This window comes from Mus musculus, chromosome 16 (genome assembly GCF_000001635.26).
Source record: "Mus musculus strain C57BL/6J chromosome 16, GRCm38.p6 C57BL/6J".
NCBI classification, from domain to species: domain Eukaryota; kingdom Metazoa; phylum Chordata; class Mammalia; order Rodentia; family Muridae; genus Mus; species Mus musculus.
This window is the reverse complement of record NC_000082.6, coordinates 30,965,017-30,984,501: the sequence shown is the minus strand read 5'-3', so window position 1 is coordinate 30,984,501 and position 19,485 is coordinate 30,965,017. Positions and strand designations below refer to the sequence as shown.

At 50.2% G+C, this 19,485-nt stretch overlaps 1 protein-coding gene and 1 long non-coding RNA gene across 4 annotated transcripts in view; both read left to right on the top strand.

The window, feature by feature from the left end:
• Xxylt1 (xyloside xylosyltransferase 1) overlaps positions 1–19,485 on the top strand; it is a 126,086-nt gene that overhangs the window by 96,931 nt on the left and 9,670 nt on the right. The window lies entirely within an intron of this gene.
• On the top strand, positions 8,031–17,973 carry Gm15742. The gene is made up of 2 exons (XR_384807.2): positions 8,031–11,095; positions 14,563–17,973. It is a non-coding gene; the product is annotated as a predicted gene 15742 (long non-coding RNA).

Below are 19,485 nucleotides of genomic sequence, written 5' to 3'. Positions count from 1 at the left end.
GGGCTTAAGTCACTGAGGTTCCCAACTCCCTTTCCAGCCTCCGGGGTGTAGCCCTGAAGGCCTAGGCCAGTCTGTGAAGGTGCTCGCCTGCCCAGTCCTGGGTGCTGGCCTGCAGCGCCTCAGCAGTGGTTGTAAAGGAGCTGCCTTCTGCCTGTCTTCTGGGGGCCAGCACGCTTGCATCAGGCCGTTCCTCCTTGTGTCTTTCCTATGAGTCATGGCTGTGCAGACTCAGTGGTGGTGTGGTGTAGCATGGACCATAAAGCATTATTTCTCCAGGAAGATCTGTGTTGGGGATGAAAACAGCCTTGGTCCTTGGTGCCAGAGAAGGGTGGGAGGGAGTCCTGGCTGGATGCAGCTGTATCCATCCATGGTCTGTGACAGCAGTTGGGGGGTAGTCAGCTTTCTTCAAAGGATGGGCTTTTCCATTGAGGTTTCAGACAGGCCTTTAGGACTGTCCTTGCCCACTCCACACAATCCCATGACTCCTGCACACTTTTGGGGGTGGCATGAGTGTTCCTTGAGGAGTGTGCCTGCATCCTGTCCAAATGGCTATTTCTCTAAGAAGGAGCAGCTGCCCTGGAGGAGGTACCCAGCATCTGCCTGTGGGAAGAATAGTGCTGTTGAGCTAAGATGAGAAAGCCGAGGTAGTAGAATCGCTGTGCCTGTTCGGGGAGGCGGGGAGGGAGAGCGAGAGCGCCTTGCAAGCATTCCCTGAAAGTAGGTTCCTGAGGAGAGAGTTCAGCAGTGAGAGAAGGAACTCTCTTGAGGACACAGTTTCCAGAAAATAGATGAGTTGTCAGATCAGAGGAAACTCCTCCCCACAGTTTCCAGTGTCACTCTTAGGAGACAGGGGCACAGAGGCTAGAGAGCATCTCCCTGAGTACTGTGGCCCTGGGTGGCCATCCTTATACACTGAAGCCTCTAATTAGTGCTTTTCCCTATGGCCTGTAACAGTGGCTGCCCGTGAGAACTGGGTCCAGCAGAAACCTCAGAGTGGGAGAAGTCAGGGACCCCTGTGTTTGCTGCTTTGGCTTCCACGTGCAGATGCTGCTGGCGTAGGGGTACAGTGGTTGCTGTTGGAAGTGCTGACTGAGGACATCTGCGCTGTCAGGGCTGTGGCTCTTCCTTCCAGATGCTCATGTGAGAGGAGAGAACATAGGAGGGATGACATCTCATGTCTGGAATCAGGAGAACCTTGCAGACAGTGGAAGCAGTTGGCAAAGAGCAACTGCCTTCGTGGAGTGTGAGGGGCTGGGGAGCAGATGCCTTCGTCTCCTGTTGTCTGGAAGCCCCTTCCCTTCTTCCCATCCACATAACTCATTATAAGAATTATTTACCATCTACAGCCAATCATTTAAAAACACACAACGCACTCGTGCAAGCTCCTTTAAAGTAACTCAGCTGGAGTCACATTAATCACTCACTGTCCCTGAGAGTTGCCTTGCTGGCTCATCGATACTTCATGAAACATCTCCGGAGTGAGCAGGCACACCTCATATTTCATTCTTATTTATTCTATAGTAAGGTAGTCTATATTTTATTCAGTCATTCTTATTTCCGTGGGCATTCACTTTGCTTCTGGTTTTTTATTTAATGTATAAGTAATGCCATTATTTATAAATGTGCTTGTGTGTCTTTGTGAATTACTGTTTTTATTTCCCAGGGGTAGATTCCATAGAATATTGAGCTGAAGGGTAGGTAGATTTATAATTTTGATAGGTGTTTCCAGATTGTTCATCCCATAGACCATAATAATTTTCCTTTATATTAGCAGTCTATACAACCACCTCTTTCCTGCCCACTCGAGCTCGGCTGTCATTGTCTGGTTGTGCTGGCCTGATGTGTGGGCAGTAACACCTCATTGCTCTGTAGATTTCCAGTTGCCTGACTCCAGTGAATCTCTGCATCCTTTCCTAAGACTATCTGCTGCTTGAGTTGTTTGTCCGCAGATCACCTGCTGTGTCTTTTCTCTTTCTTTCCCAGCATTCCTAGGGTGAGAAGAAGCCTCTGGGCCAGGTGTGTAGTCAAGAATGTGTAGTCAAGATACAGATCTATAGCTTGGGTAGTGACAGATCGGAGGTTCTATGCCGCTCTGTCTTAAGGATCTGTGACATTTGAGCTCATTGAAACTTGTGTCTAGTTCTCATCTTCATTATGGAGCATGCAAAGTTCTTCCGGCATGGTAACTAACACACACATTTCTTGCTTCTGACATGGGTGTGTAACACATAGGCTTTGGGAGATAAATGCATATCAGGTGCTAGAGAATTCCTAGTCAGCAGTCTGGGTCGGGGAGTAGAGCCTGGGGCAAGAATTGGTTTTGAGTGCCCCATCCTGAGTGCTCATTGCTGAGTGCCCCATCCAGAGTGCTCATTGCTGAGTGCCCCATCCAGAGTGCTCATTGCTGAGTGCCCCATCCAGAGTGCTCACTGCTGAGTGCCCCATCCTCTTCTTTTCCTCAGATCCCAGCCAGCACTGTGTGCAGAACAGATGCCCCACATCTGTGAGCCTTATGACATGCAGGATATGAAGAGAACTTGAGTCTGGCGTCAGGAGGTGCAGGAATCTTTTCCCAGCTCTCCAGGCAGAGGTCATCCTTGGGACCTCAGACCCTCCCTCCATCATGGGTGCACAAACGTGGCTCTGGTTTTAGGGAGAGCCAGTCTGGCTGGCTGTATTCTTGGGTCTACCGGCAGAAGGTGGCACACTATAAAGCTTCCCTTGAGAGGTTTGGACTGGGTGAGCTTTCAGGATAAGTCGCCACCCTTACAGAACGGAATGCAGAGATGGTTCCCCAGCAGATTTTTATCTCACTCTGTTAATTGACTCTTGGAGTGTTCGTGGAATTTCACTCCCTTGGGCCTGGCTCTCGAGGCCTCATGGCCTGGCGCCGACTCTGCAGTCTGGAGCCAAGTTGGACAAAGACTCGCTGCTCCTCAGGCTGTGCCCAGTGGTCATGTTACTATCTTTGCTTGTGCTATTCTGGCCGCTAAGGCTCCTTACTGGCTCTTGGCTGCCTTTCACAGCAGCTCAGGATACAGTCAGGGCTGCCTACAGTCCTCTTCGAGTGTGCATAGTCATCGTTGGGTCCCTGCCTGCCTTGTCATTGAGTCTTGGGGACATAGTGTAGTGTTCCTTCCAAGGAAACTCTAGGTCTGTAGTTTGTTCAGTAAATGATTAGAAAGTGAAGCAGAAAGTTAAATAAAAGGTAAGTACGTGTGTGTGGCCAAATCAGTGAGAGAGAGAGAGAGAGAGAGAGAGAGAGAGAGAGAGAGAGAGAGAGAGAGAGAGAGAGAGAGAGGCTTCACAAACACAGCATCAGCGCTGGGGGTAAGACATGGGTGCTGGGGCTTCACAGCCTGCCCTTGAATCCATTCTCCACTGCCACGTAATGCTGAGGCTTTGACAGGCTGTCTTTGTACTTCAGTTTCCACATCGGTCAGGTAGGAGTCAGGATGATACCCTCTTGTAGAAAAATTGAAAATTAAAATGTGTAAGAACCTCTGAACAAGTCTCAGCACATAGCAAGTGTTAATGTCCCTTAGCAGACCAGCTATTCCAGGAGAAATTACATCGACTTCTTACAGACTTGTCAGAAGTGGAGAAAGAAGTGGGGTTGTCAGAGCCCCAGCTGTAAATTCACCTCTGTTTAGATCCTGTGTGTCTAGTCAGACAGAGGTTCTCTCGGGAAGATTCTACCCTTACTATGGCAAGAGAAAATATCAGGAAGTCCCATGGACCAAGAACCAACTTTGGCCAGACCCTGCGTGAGGGCACCTGAGAGCTCTTTCTCAGCAACCCCCAGATGTGTTCCCATCATACAGGAAGCAAGGCTCAAAAGGGACCAGTCCCTTTTCCAGGATGTTAGATCAGACTCCAAAACTCATGCTCTGCTTAATGGAGCCGAGAGGTGCATGCCTGTGTTCATGTGTGCATGTTCCTGGCAAGTGGGTGGGCGTCATGGACTGCCTCTGTCTTGCTCAGGAGTGTGGGTTGATGTGGGCTGATGGTCCAGGAGTCTGGGGCATCCAGTTAGCCTCAGCCCGTGTTGACCCAGTGTTCCACGGATCACACAAGGCTTTTGCCAGGCTGTACCTAGATACCTTTGAGCCTTGCTGCCATCCTCTGCTCAGTGAGAAATGGTCTTGTCGGCTTTAAGACACAATGACTCCACGCTCACATTGGCTGAGCTGGTACTGATTATGGATTAGTCTCGGCACCGAGGCATTTGCACAGCACATACGCAGCAACTGTAGTGCCGAGTACAGCGGGCAAGATATCAGTTCCGAGGGTATCTCCAGCCAGTCTCAACAGTTTCTCTGCGTATGCAGCAGGCACGCTCTGTTTGAACAAAAACTACGCAAGTAGGCGGGTAAATAGTAGCCATATTTACACATTTCCCCTCAGGAAGCAGCGTCAGGCCATTTCACTTCTACTTTAAATTGAGTGTGTATTTTGGAGAATTCTATTCTGTGGTAACTGAGATAATATAGCTCCCCTGCTCTCTGGGGACAGCATGTATTAGCCTTGTCTGTCAGCCTCACCAGCCTGAAGACAGCAGGTTTCTTTGAGAAAAATGTATCATTATGAAGTTGGCAGCCAAAGTGGTGTACGTATGAGGAGGGAATGATGCAGGAATATCCTGAGTGGCCACTACTACTATGTCTCTTCCCTGAAATCCAGTCTCCATGACAGGTGCACCCCTTCTTAGGAAATGCTGATGCCATCAAACATCTACCCCAAGAGAACTAGACTAGCTGGTGGGATTCATGGAAGCCCAGCCAAAAGTTGGTTAAGTCCCAGCCTGTCTCTCCCTCCTTCCATTTCTCTCTCTTCCTCTCTCTCCCATCCTGGCCCCCTTATCTCCCAGTGGCTTCTATGTTGATGTCCTACTTCAGACTTTACTGGGGGAGAGAATCATTGCCCATGTCCTTAGCTGAGGTGAGCTCAGTAGAGCAGATTGTGATCCAATACAACTGTTGCCCTTATAGAAAGAAGAAATTACAGCAGGCACTCAGAACAGGGGAATGCCACGTGGAAGTGAAGGCAGAAATCGGGGCTTTGCCTCCATCAAATAAAGAAAGGGCCAAGATCATCAGTTAGCCACCAGACATAGCCAGAGGCCTGGGCAGGATCTCAGGAGCCTGAGCTGTAGGCCGAGGAATTCCTGTTGTTTAAACCATCCAGCAGGTTGCACTTTGGTCCAGCAGCCCTAGGGAGTGAATACGGATCCCCCTGCTCCTGGCATGGAGAGCATCCGGCAGGTGAGAGCGAGCACAGGCCTTTTGAATGGGGCTGCTGTCCAGGAGTGTAGATCTACAACATGGTGGCATCTGCTATAGTGCAGAGACAGATTAGGAGAATCGCCAGACAGGGTGTTTTCTAATTCTAGATCTGGCCATTTTTAGTTAAGACTTCATTGCCTGGTCAGTATTTTGGAAATATACTTTGGGGCTGTGGTGAAGAGTGTACTGCAGATGAGGCTCGTCACCGTGCCAGGCTTGCTGTGCCACAGCCTTCGTATCACTCAGGAGTGCTTTAACAGTTGTTATAGAAAGAAATCCTGGCTTTGCTTCCCTAGGGTGAAGCACAGCATGTTTCGTGTGTGTGTGTGTGTGTGTGTGTGTGTGTGTGTGTGTGTGTGTGTGCGCATTCGCGTGCGTGTGTGTCTCCTGTAGGCACATACGCAGAGATATTTATCAGGGACAGATGTAAGAAAGAGAGAACTGGAAGAATAGATTGAGTTTCACTTTGAATATGTTTTACAAACAGATATAGTTCTTTAAACAAAGAAATATTTTACTAAATGGCAAATGAGGGGGAGAGAGTTAGCAGTTAGTTGGATGTGCTTGAGAAAGGCGCCAGTTGTGCCTAATTCCAAACACTTGGGTATATCTGGTTGTATATTTTTATACATGTAATTTGTGCATTTCTGGCTAGCATCTCTGCAGAACTGTTTTCGGTACATGATTGCATTTAGCGAAGGGAAATGAACTGACAGGAGAGGCCTATGATTGCACTTGTATTTGTGGCTCTCCAGGGCTGCCTCTGTGGGTCTCCAGGATCTTGACTGTGGTGTCTGATCTGTGGAGTGAGGAGTGAGACTCATCGTGGAGAGTGGTGTGCAGAGCGCCCTTAGAACTGTCTTCCTTGGGCAGGACCATTTTCAACGTGTATTAAAGTTGATGTGATTCAACTGTATAAAGCTATATAGCATTAGTCTTATTTGCTGTACACAGAACCTCTCCCCCCAACCCCTGCTCCCTCATCCCAGCACTGGCTAGCACCCACTGGACAAGGGAGCCCCACTGTGGAAAATGAGTTTGGCAATGTTTCATATCAGGGTTTAAATTCTCCCATTTAAAAACTGAGGTGGTGTTCTCACCATGCCTGTCTCGTGAGGATATGAGATTATGAAGCCTTGCTGGTCAGTTTGAAGTGGGAGGCTCAGAAAGACTGGTGAGGTTTAGTCCTGACAGTCCTTGTTAAGTATACCCTAGAGCCCACAGCCCTTCCTTCCCTCTGAAAGTTGGGAGGAGACAGCATGCCGCCTTGCCACAGGGAAGCTGCAAAGTGAAGGCTGCACTAGGCAAACAGAACCGAGCGCTGTCTTCCGCAAGGCACGGGGCAGATGCCCCATGTGTTGGGGATTTATTTCCTAATCCTGTTACCAACAGAAAAGGACCCTAAGGAGTCTCTAATTTTATTACCAGCCAGGAGCAGTTTATCTTTGGTCTGTGGCTGGTTGACCAGGGCTCTCTGAGCATCTCCTTGCCATTCTCCCTATCCTTCCAGGGGAGAGCCTGGAGGTTCTAACCTGACCCAGGAGAGTAAATGGGGGAGGATCCCTCTCTTGGGGGCTCAGGATGGGGGCACACACTTGGGTCCTGATTTGGAGGTAGCTGAGCAGTGGGGAAACAAATGAGGCTTCAAGTTAAAACTGGGTTGCTGCTCTCACCTACCCTGCCCTAGCTTCCTGGACAGCCCTCCCTGACCCTCCCTAACCTTCCTGTGCTATGTACAGCAGGACTGCAGTAGCACTCACTGCCAGCAGGGGTCACACCTGAGTTGCACTGAGTTGTTAGCAGACCTTCTATGGGCTCCTCCCCCACCCCAGGCTGATTGGCTGTGCTCTGTAAATGTTCAGCCTACAGACCTGGATGCCACTCTGAGGCACAGCCAACTGGAGATGGTTAATCGCCTGGGAGAGGCGAAGGGGAAGGAGTGCACAGTAAATCACAGTTCTCCCTCTATAAAGAACACTAGTAGATAACAAATGACGGTCCTTTTGGTCTCCACAAAAGCCTTGTGGAGTTATCAGTGATTAAAGTAACTCATGGTTATTTTCTGTCACTTTATCTAATAATGACAAGTGAGATACTGGATGTAAAGAACTCATATTTAGCTTAAAGCAGTCCTTACCCGCACTAGAATCAGTACCTGTGTGGTTCCAACCGACACTAAAGGCTACAAGCAGGGAAACACTGCCTGGCATTAATCAGAAGCCTTGTAGGAGCATATAAATACTACCTCTAAAAGGACACTGTCACCATAAAGGAAAGCCAGGAAATGGGAGGCAGCAAGTCCTTAAAGGCTGTGACAAGCATCAGGAATAAAGGAAAGGTGAGCCCAAGATGCTGGGGACACTGTAAGTCTCAGCAGGATGACCCCAGGGGTGCCGGTCTAGATAGTGTACGTGCATCCTGCGGACCCCAACTGAAGTAGGTCTGCAGTTCATTGCTGTGTAGACTCTGGTTTCTGTCCAGCTGTTTCCCCACAAATCAGGCCCTGCAGAAGTAGTCCTTGCTAACCAGAGCAGACCTAGTGTGACGTGGAAAGGCATTTCTCCTCCTCCTCCCCCTCCTTCTCCTCCTCCTCCTCTTCCTCCTCCCCCTCCTCCCCCTCCTCCTCCCCCCCCCTCCTTCTTCTTCTTTTTGGTTTTTGAGACAGGGTTTCTCTGTGTAGCCCTGGCTGTCCTGGAACTCACTCTGTAGACCAGGCTGACCTCGAACTCAGAAATCCGCCTGCCTCTGCCTCTCAAGTGCTGGGATTAAAGGTGTGCTCCACCACTGCCCAGCTTTCCTGCTTCTTTTTACATAAAGAATATACTGAGCCACTTTCGTCATTAACACTTTAAAGGTGTTAAGTAAAGATCCGATGCTTTTATGTCACCTGCTCTCTCTGATGTGTACAGACATTTGTTTGAGGTAACTGAGCGACTCCACTGTGGGCGCCATGTAACACCTTACTATTGAGTTGCTGCATCCTGTCTGTGACTTCTCTAGTTCTGTTTCTGAAGTCTCATTTCTCTCTTGTGGCCCCTGGCCTCCTATCCCTGCATCCCACTCACACACCATGGTCCCTCGAGGTCAGCTCAATGGCACCAGGCACCCAGAGTGGTCCTGCTAAGTCCATGGTCCTAGGCTCCTATCTTCATTCACCATGAGCCTTTACTCAGTCTGACTCTGGTTGTCTGTGATGCTTGCTTGCCATTTTCACCTTGGTTAGGTTAGGAAACAGCCCCTGTAAAGGCATCCAGGGAGGGTTAGGGAGTGTGTGCAGTGCTGGTCTATGGATCCGACTGAATAGGTAGAGGAAAAAAGATGTGAATGGGTCAGGTGTCAGGATCATCGCTCTCTGCTCTCTGCCCCTCTGGTGTGTGAGAGCTCCATGCTCCTGCTGCCACAGCTCATGCTGGGCTCAGTCCTTCCTCCTCATTGCGGGCTCTACTTCAGACTGTGACCAAATAGCCTTCCTTAAGTACTTTCTTGTCAGTTACTTGCCGTAGCATTGAGAAAGGGGACTAGTTGGCATACTATAGTTATATATGTACTAACGTATGAAAGTAAATACCAGTGGGAGGTAAATTTGCAGGGATATTAGTCTTGGTTCACTTGATCAGTGAGTATTTAGAACATATGATCACATGGCTGAGTAGGACCCTTAGGTACATGCACGTTAGGCCTGTCCAGCCACCAGAATCGAGGTAGTCTGGGGTCAGCTCCTGTCTTCTTGGGGAGCCTGGACAGGTTCATTCCGTGCTGTACAAAGACGCCATTTGTACTGCTTGCGTGAGAGAATGTTACTGTTTCTTCCACTTTTTTGTTTCAGTTGCCCAAGTCCTGAGCCACAGTCCTCTCTGGCTGGCTGTGTGATAGATTTTAAAGGTCACACAAAATGTGGCCTCTTCCTCTTCCCCTTGAGTCAAGGGAGAAGCACAAGAATAATCAATAATTCTAAAAGGCAAAAAGCATCGTTGTTGCTGTTTTAAATTTAGTTCTTGTCTTAGCTTACTTAGGTCTCTCCTGGATTCTGAGCTTGTAGGAGTCGGCCTATGCAACTCGGAAGGATCCAGAAACTATCAATACTGGCTCCTGGGTGTGACAATGTTTCTGCACTTCCCTTTACTCCCAAATAAAACCACTTAGTGTGGCGGCTAGGCCCAGCCTGGTATCCCAGTCTGATATCCTTCCCACGTAGGGCTTGTGCCCCCCTCTTCTCCCTAGCTCCCACAGCATTGCCCCATGCCTGCCTCCCATCAGGCAGCCTGTCCAGTGGGATCATTTCAGTCTACAGATGCTTAAAATCCAGACAGTTGGAAAGTCTTCCGCCTCAGTCACATTGTTATCAAAAAGAAGAGAGAAACGTGGGTAAGGCGTGGAGAAAAGAAAATCCTTGTCCATTGCTGTTGGGGCTGTAGACTTACAGAGTCAATATGGAAAGCAGAAGTGCTCCCGCGTGTGCGTGCGCAAAGGAAGGCAGTCTGTGCTGTAAGGAAACCTGCAGTGCAGTCCGCGTTCACTGCAGCAGTGACAACTGTGGCCAGATACAGAGTGTCCACGGGTGGATGTGTGGATACAGAAAATGTGATAAACGTACACTGGAAGATCCTTCACCCTGTAATAAGGAGGATATTCTGCCATGGCCACAACGTGTGTGAGCTGAGGGCCTTCTACTAAGTGGTATAACCCAGGCACAGGAGGAAGACAGCTTGATCTCGCTTGTACACGGGATCTCAAAGGCAAAAGCTAGGTGTTTACTACACAGAGATGATTCTGGAGGCAAGGTGATAGCTACGGCCATAGAGGTCAGGGTAGGAAGAAAATGTAGGGCTGGGGAAGTCTCAGATCTGATGGACACCAAGGGGGTTGAAGGCAATAGCGCTGTTAGATTAAGGGTTTTTGCTATAAAGAGTATAGATTAGATATTCTACATGCATATGCGTTCACACGCATGTGCGCACATAATAAAAATGAACACATAAAATTAATTTGTTTATCTTTGTTAACCATTTATGTATATATAAATCATCACACTGTAAACATTAAACACATACAATTTAAAAATCAATTCTTTGCTAACTGTTGAAAAAATAAGGCATGCAGGACATACTTTCTGATGTGTTCCAATTTCATATATTTATCTTAGTACAGGGCCAGCTGTTCTCATTTCTGTTCAGGAAACATGATAATCAGAGATTCATTTCTAACCACCATACTTTACTCAGATTACACTAAATCTATAGTATACAAAGTGTCTCTGGGACTAATTAATGTTTTTAAATGTTTACCTAAAGCACATAGAAATTGTATACATTTCTCAAAAAGAGAAAAGAAAAATGACCCAAGGGCCAGGCAGGCTTTGCAGCAGGGGATGTTTTGCTCGGTTCCCTGAGGTGCTCATCAGTCTGTGTTTTCCCATGTGATCTAGGAGGTTAATGAAGGCACTGTGGGGCCCATTGTTATTTCTGCACTGTGAATTGATTAGCCAGAGGATGTACAGTGTGGCAGTGTGTGGCCAGGCCTGTGTGTCTCTGGCAGTGGCCCAACAGACTTTGAAGATAGCATGCTGCTTCCTAGTCACGACCTCTCGGCCATGTGCTGTGTTGTGGGTGCTCCTGGTGCTGTGCCAGCTCCTTACCGATGCTGGCAGGAGTCCTGGCTGTGTGGACACAGTAGAGACCTTTCTCGGAAAGTCAAGTTCAGCCCTTGCTGTTTGCTGGTGAAAGTGCATCTGTCTGGACTACTTCACTTCAGTAAGCGTGGGCTGGGCCCCTGCCTTGTGCCAGGCACGGGGCCAGGCAGTGGGGATTCAGGTATGTAAAGACACCATTTCTATCCCCAACGGTATGACAACTCAGTGGGTCAGAGTGGCTTATGGGGCCCTTGCAGACTTCACTAAGGAATTGGCCTCTGGGCTGTGGTTTGATTAGAAGGTAGCTGTGTGGATGGTGAGGAAAGAGGGCACAGCAGCTAAGGCCCTGGTGAGAATGGCATATGCAGAATCAGCAGGAATGTCAGTGTGGATGGAGCAGAGGAACCTGGGGTGGACAGGGCATGGCCAGATGGCCCGGCTTCTCATGGCCTGGGATCGGGTCTTCAGAAAGTGGGGAGCGTGGCGTCACTGCTGTCAGGACAGATGAACAGCAGACACCTGCCTCTTGGCTAGATCACACTGTCTAACAGTGTGCTACAACTACGTCCATTCCCATAGGTCACACCGCTGGAGACAAGACCCGGTGCTGGGTGTGTAGACAGGAGGTCCAGGGTAAATATCATCCTTGTGGCCATCAGAAGGCCACCGATGAGGGCGGGACAGTGTGCCCATTCACTGCCAGAGCAGTGACTTGGTGGGAACAACAGCGGAGGTCAGGAGAGTCTTTCACAGGTACCATCTAAGGCCCTCCTAAAATTTCCATCCCTGTGCCTTACACTCTTGTTTTCCTCTATTTTTTATGCCCAGCAAGAAATAAATCTCAAATATTTACCAGAGGTACACTTAAAAGCAGCTTTTTCTAAAAGCAGCGTTTACACTGAGGAAGATTTCAAGTGCAGCTGTGGCACTGGGTTGTGCATCATCTGGCTGTGGCTTGGCTTAGTGGCCTGGGAAAGAGGATGGCGATTGACTCTTGCCAGCAGTGTGTCTCACCAAGGCAGAACCACCGCACCTGGGCTGACAGTGTGGACCCCAGTTGGACGGCTTTGTGGTGGCAGTCTCTGTGATGACACACCTTGTGTCTCTGGGACGAGCTGCCTGAGTGATGATGGGCACAGGGAGCATGCCCAGGTGTGAGCCCACGCACCTGCCGCAGAGAGCATGCGCAGATATGAGTCCACGCACCTGCCACAGAGAGCATGCGCAGATATGAGCCCACGCACCTGCCGCAGGCCCGCATTGTGCATGGGGAGTTGTGCAGGATGATTGGTTCCTCTTCGGTTTGTTATTTCCGTCTCCTGAGAAGGGTGAAAAGAGGAAAAAAAACCAACTATTTTCACAGAAAGTGTGTTTGAGAACTTGTCTCTACCCCACATGCTCTTGCCTGCCTCAGAACATTCCATGCTAATTACACAAGCTGCTGCTGCCGCCACAGCTTCCTGTTGGTGTCCACGGCTCTGGAAACCACGGAAACTGGTGACATCTATGCCTGCAGCAGGCTGCAGTACACATGAAGGGGGCTGACTTTGGGTGAGGGCAGTGTGCCCGCTGCACGCCAGGCTCAGGCCTGCTGGAGGAACACAGCTCACAGTGGCTTGTAGAGGAACCGTGTGGCACTAGGACATAGGAAGAGAGACAGCTGCTCCATCCACTGATTCTGTGCTGGAAACAGACCACGGACTGAGAGATCTCAGCCACGGACAGTGGCAGGAGGGTCTCTAGAGAGCTGGTCCCGTGTCTGTATCTAACGACTTGGTTTCCTCTTTGAGACAGGGTCTGACTACTTATCCTTGTTCTCCTGTAACTCTAGACCAGGCTGGCCTCAAACTCACAGAGATCCACCTGCCTCTACCACCCTAGTGGTGAGATTAAAGTCACACCTGCCTTCTTCTGCCACAGTTTTAAATTGCTAAAATATATGCAACATAAAAGTTGCCGTTTGGAACATCTTTAAGTCCATAACATTAATTCTGCCCAAATGTCCCACCATCACCATCCTATTTCCAAAACAGTTGTATTACCCAAGCAGAAATGTCATCCTCTGAACGGTTGCCCTGCATCTTTCCTCCTCAGCCCATGGCAAGCTCTCATCTACTTATGTCTTATACATCTGCCTGGTTTAGATGGTCCATGTCTCCTCTGTCACTCTGTGGCCATTAGAAGCCCCGGACACATACTGTTCCCAGCTCCCATCAGGGCTCAGAGTAGGGCTGTGGCCTGGCCTGAGAGGCAGTGAAGCAGAAAGGAGAGGTCTCACCGTTACTAGCTGGGCATTTTGACGGTCATCCTTACATCCTGAAAGCCTTAGTTTCCTCATCTAGAAAATGGGTTTAATAATGTGTACCTCCCAAGCATGCATAGACAGCTCAAGTATGTAAATGTGTAGAGGAGTGCTTAGGGACAGGTTTTGTCATAATTATCTGTATTATCGTAACCTGTACCTCCAAGTCCCATAATGACTAAAAGAAATCACTTATAAATTGTTCATGAAGTAGCTGGCAGGTAATAATTATTGAAGTAAATGCCAGCTACCCATATACATACATGCCATGTGCATTACAGAAAAACCAACACAGTGGTTAAGAGCATTGGCTGTTCTTACAGAGAGCACAGTTTTAATTCCCAGCGCCCACATGGTGTCCTACAGCCATCTTGAACTCCACTTCCAGGGGATCCAGTCCCCCTTTCCGGCTTCCACTGGCACCAGGCAAAGCAGCCTGCACATAGGTAACAATAACTTTGTAAAGCAACAGCCAGCAAGGGGCTTAGACAGGCTGTCCCCAACTGAGAGTCAACGCTCGTCCAGCAGCAGATTGCCCCACCCCAAGTAGGGCCCACTGTTTCCTATTTTCTTTCCAAGCAGCAGAGAAATGAGGAGTCCCAGGCAGTGGAGACTAGCTGACTGTAGAAGCTCATCTTAGAGCCAAGGCAAAGTCAAAACCAGAAGCTTCGAACGTGAGGAAGGTGTCGGGGTTCACTGCCCAGCCTCAGCGCTTTCACCCTTTTGAAGTTGGGAGACGGCTCCTTTTGGGATCAGTCTTTCGAACCTCCAGCAAACTATGGCCCCATCCCATCAGAGTTGAGAGAAGTGAGTGGCTTCCTGTTGTGTGGGGCCCTACGGTTTCCATCAGAGTCCCATTTTAAACACACAGAAGGAAAAGTATCCTGATTGGAAACCTGACCACACTTGTCCCCTTGTCCTAATTTCAGTGGCCAGCTAAACAAAGCAGCGCTTCTGGGAAAGAGCTGTGAGAAGGGTTACCAAGATGAAGCTGGAGGGATGGCCTCCCCAGGGCAAAGACACACTGACTCGGACTGCAGGGAACGTGTGTGTGTCTGTCACTGTGAGTGTGCTGGCTTGTGCTGGTCATGTGTGCGCACATAGCCCCTAGAAGGGACTCTGCTAGATGTCACCCGGCTACATCCTTCAACACGCACGGCCTTCTCTAAAGCTCCAGGAAAGAAGGTTGTCCAAGTTTCTCTTCCTACCAAAGCTGAGTGAGTGGCTTCTGGAAGCACCTGGCTTGGTTCTGTTGGGCTGCCGGCAGAACCAGATTCACTGGGCACCGGTGTCCCTGCCGTGAAGGCTGCCATGCACACCTGAGTGCCTTAGCCTTCTTTCTGCAGGTCTCTTCTCCACAAGAGTTGGCAGTGGCCCTGGTGCATGCTTCAGGGAGCTGGTAACAAGAACACTTGAGGATGTACCCAGCAGAGTGACCCGTCCCTGCAAGCACTTTGGGTGCCTCACCCAGCACTGGCCAGTGAAGGAAGCAAGCAAGCCGTCCTCCACCACCAGCCAAGTTACCTGATGCTTCATCTCCTGCCCCAGTCTTGTCATACCTTACCCTTCCTCCTATACTGGGGAGCCATCTGAAGCTAAAGGAAGAGAGATTGCACCTAAAAGGTGCCCGGGTGTCAGATACTGCATCCCGCACACGGCCCTCACAGCCTATCCTCTGGGATAGAATGTTGAGTTCTGGAGGAGCTGGGGCAGGACACACTGACTGGTTCAGAGTCCTCTGTCTGCTCCTCCACTATGCAAACGCTCGGCCACGTGACGCTGTGTCAACACCGCTGAGCTCGGCTCCATTTAGCCGATTCCCCAGACACTCATTTCACAGGCACAGGGAAACCAGAGGTGCTCTTATGTAAGAGGACCTGAGCGGGGAGGGAGGCAGGGAGCTTTGTGAGTACACATTGCTGTGACAGAGGGCTTCAGGGAGCTCTCGGGAAGAGTCGGGGAAGGAGGAACACTTCACAGTCAGGGGTTCTGAGGGGCCCCCACCATGCATGCTTGGTTCCTTCCTGGGTGGAACAGGTCAGGCTTAGGAAGGACCTGGAGATGGGAAGATCTGGCTCTGCAGGGACCTTAAGACCCCAGATCCAGCCCAGGGTCCCAAAACGGAGAGGCTCACAGCCAGCAGGGAGTGCTCTCAGTGAGAGCTTTGTCCTTCTGTAGAGGATGGTAAATTTGAAAATTTCCAGGATCCCATAGGTGCCCACCTGTGTGTAAGATGGGGCTGAGTCTGCCTTCTTCCTGTGTTCCCTTGTCTGAGCAGGCGAGGCCTGGAGGCCTGGCACAGCCAATCAGAGTCCTGCTCGTGAGGCAGGCATCTCTTGGTCTTGGGCAAGGGTCAGGGAATCTCTGGGAGGTTAGTGAGAGATCAGGGAGGAGAAACCAGTAGAGGATGCTGGCTAGCTCAGGGCATGTGGATTTCAGCAGTGCAGCCAGTCAGGGTCTGCTGGTGGCGTGTGGAGCCTGGCCTGGCCGTGCTAGGCATGTTGCCTTTTTCTTTTCTGCTTCTTCCACAAGGTATGTCCACAGCCCAGATTTCTCCCTCTGGTGGAGACCTCTGAGAGGAAGCCAGTGTTAAGAACTCTGTCCTCGAGGGGAGCAGTTTGGACTCTCCTCTAGCCCTGGGTTTGTGGTCATAGGCTTTTCCACAGTGTGGGCTAGATGCAGATGCACGCCCAACTGACATGGATGTGGCCCAATGATGACACTTCCTCTGTGGTCAGCAGTCATGCAGCCTGAACTGCCACAGGGAAGAAAGTAAAAGGACAGCTGGGCCCCAAGAGGAAAGGCGTCCCTGCACAGAGGGCTCCAAAAGGAAGGTTGGAAGGCTTGTGTCCAGAACTGATGGTGGGTTTGAACACCTTCCTTGGACAGTGGCTGGAGCTGGTATCTAACTTTAATACCAGTTTTGATCTGGGTCTCAAGTTCCACACCTCACAGTCATTCACACCCTCCTTGTCTGGTCTGGGTGGGCCCAGGCCACACCCCTTCTTCTCCTGTGCACTCTCCAGGTAGTCGCTGGCACACCTGTGTAGACAGAATTCTGACTCCAGCACACGTGGGAAGAGGCTGGGAGAGCCATCTTTGCCTTCTGGAAGGCACCCCAGACTAGGCAGAGACTCAGAAGAATCATCTGGAAACCCGAAGAGTAGAGGCAGGCAGGACGTCGCTGACGAGGAGCCGAGGAACACACTGCAGTTTAACAGGAGGAGCCTCTCCCTAGAAAGCTGGCATTGGGGAAGTGGCAAAGAGAACATCTAAGCCTGTGGGCCTGGGTGAAGCCCAGGTTAGCGTGGCCAGGAAGGAGGATAGGCGTGTTTGTCTTGGGCCACCTGGAGAAAGGGCCAAGCAGGCCAGCATCACCAGCTGTCCTAGCTCCCAAACCTGGCCCTGAGATTGGGAACATGTGCAGGGGTTGGAGAGCACATGGGGGTGCCACTGATGGTTCCCAGCAGTGGGCGTCACACCATTAAGACCTCAGACCATGATCCTGCAGTCTGAGGAAGTGGTCGGGAAATGGACTAGGGTTGAGGAAGCCATGTAGAGGTCGTATAGATCATGTTAGGGGAGAGGGGACTGAGTTCCTTGGCTGTGACTAAGCCATTAGGTTGGGAAAGAGTGCCTTCAGCGAAGCCCCCTCTACCATAAGACTCCATGTTTCTATACCAAAAGGAAGGAAGGGAAGAGGCTCCAGGGGTCAGAGATGTTCTCTTCCTGGTTGTTCCCCTGCCCCAGCCCTTCTTCTCACACAACTGCCATGAGGGAGGGGGGGGGGTAGGTCAAGCACCATCTCATGAGACCACCTAGAAGAGAAGGAACGAGGAAGGACTAGGCAGAAGTGTATCCGGACAGTGAGCACCTCGTGTGCTACTCCTAAAAACAGCAAACAGCGAGATGATGCTCATGGGAGACCGCCCATACCCCAATACTGAATATGTCAGGGGCTTTGCTGTCAACGATAATCAGATTTCAATCAAAAGTGAGTAACCAACCCTAGCAAAACCCACGGCACACTCAGCACACTGGTGGCACATCCGGTGACAGATGAATGTCGGGGTTCAGTGACCAGCGTCCCCTTGAAATTCACTTCTGCAAGCTACATGGCACCAGGGCTTCAGCACATGACAGGATCCTCCAGCTGATGAGTCCACTGAGCAGTTTTGGAAATTGAGACCCCAGGACAGGCTGTGGTTCTGCCAAGGTCACCTGCTGATGGTTGCAGGGCCCACACGTGCTCAGATAAGAGCAGAAGGGGTGTGAGTCTGGCAACCTCACTGCCCAGTGAACTTGAATTGTGCTTCTGTGATCTCGTCAGACATGTTGGACACTGCCTGCATTGTTTCATGGCGTCCTCCCAACATCCCTGGGTACAGTCCAGAAGCCAGGGGCTTGTGTATAGAAGCCAGGCACGTGGAGAATGACAGTTCTCCAGACAATTTCCAGGGTGATAAGTGGAGGACCAAAATTTGAATGTGGTCCAAGCTGAGCCCAGCTGCCCCTCCAGCCCAGCATTCTTGACCTGGTCATGCACTGGTGATGTAAGGAGGAGCCAGCCCCTCTCCCACATCTGCTCCATGGCCGGGAGCATGTTACTTCTAGGGATCATTTTCCTGGGAGCCCCTCCACCCAAGGCTGTACAAGAATAAGAGGATGCAGCAAGCGTTAGTATAGAATTTGCAAAACACTTCAAATTGTCATATTGCCTGTTTTATGGTCATTAAAAAATAATGGTGTTGGTACTACTCTTATAGTCTTCATCTCTAGAAAAACAGTTTTAAAAGGGCTGATAAGGTGGCACCGCTGATAACGTGCATACATACAAACGTGACCACCTACCTTGTGGGAAGCCGTTGCAGAGTGGCAGTTACAGAGTGGCAGTTACAGAGTGGCAGTTGCAGAGTGGCAGTTGGCTACAGCTGGCCACCACACATACATAGCCAGTAAAGGTTCTTTTGCCAAGGTGAGGTTTTGAGAATTGACAAAAGTTAACCAATCAGATGAGAGACAAGTTAACCAATCAGATGAGAGACAAGTTAACCAATCAGATGAGAGACAAGTTAACCAATCAGATGAGAGAGAACGCCTGTCCTAGGCCTATAAAAGCAGCACCAGTTCTGGGCTCGAGGTCTTTTCGCCTCTACAATCAAGCTCTCCCAATAAACGTGTGCAGAAGGATCCTGTTGCAGCGTCGTTCTTCCTGGCCAGTTGAGCGCGCGCAAGACTACCTGACTTGCATCCTGGAGCCACATGAGCATGGAAGAAGAAAACTGCACAGAGCTGTCCTCTCGCCTCTCTACACCACATACGCACGCCCACACACACAGGATACTAAAATGTTTTAATTTAAAAAGGATCAAAGTGGCTGAAGAGAGTTCCTCATTGGTCAGGAGCACAGGCTGCTCTTCCACAGGACCTGGGTTCAATTCCCAGCCCCCACATGGTGGCTTGCAGCCATTTGTAACTCCAGTTCCCGGGGATCTGACAGGTGCTTCTGGCCTCCATGGCCACTGCACGCACATGGGACACAGACATATGTGCCAGTAAAACATCCGTACTCATAAAAATAAATGAATCTTTAAAAAGAATAACAACACAAACAAACAAATCCAAACTAGCCAAACAGAAACCAGCTTCTGTTTTTTCTGAGTAGACCCTGAGCCAGCCACAGTAGTGGCAGCGGTGGCAGTGGCAGCAGCAACAGCGCTATCCCCTGGGAGCTTGTCAGCGACGCCTCCATCTCAGTGGTGACTGGACAGGCCCACTCTGTAACAGGCTCCTGAAAACAGAGCCTGGATCTAGTCCACAGCGGCCTTGCTCTGAGCAAGACCTGTGAGGTGACAGTGTCTGTGTCAGTGTGCTGCCACTATCCGATACCTTGACCCAACCCACGCACAGATGCGCAGTGAGCGGCACAGGGTCTGCTTAGATGGGAGGGGAAGGAAGGTGCCCTCATTTCTCCTGGTTTAAGAAGTCATGCTTCGCTGAGGCCCTGCTACCTGGACCCTCGCATCTGAGGGAGGCAAGTCCCTGCGCCTCTGGCTTTTGGATCTGAGCTCCCTTCAGTGAAGGGCATTGGTGTGGCTGGTGGAGTTTAACTGGAGACACAAGGTCAAATTCCACACATACCCCTATGTATTCCTGCCACACACACCCACGTTCTGCTCACTGTCCTGGAAAGCACCCCATCGTGCGTCCCTGGCCCTTTTTCTTGTGACCTCCAATGCCACAGGGCTGTTGGGAGCAGTGAGCCAATT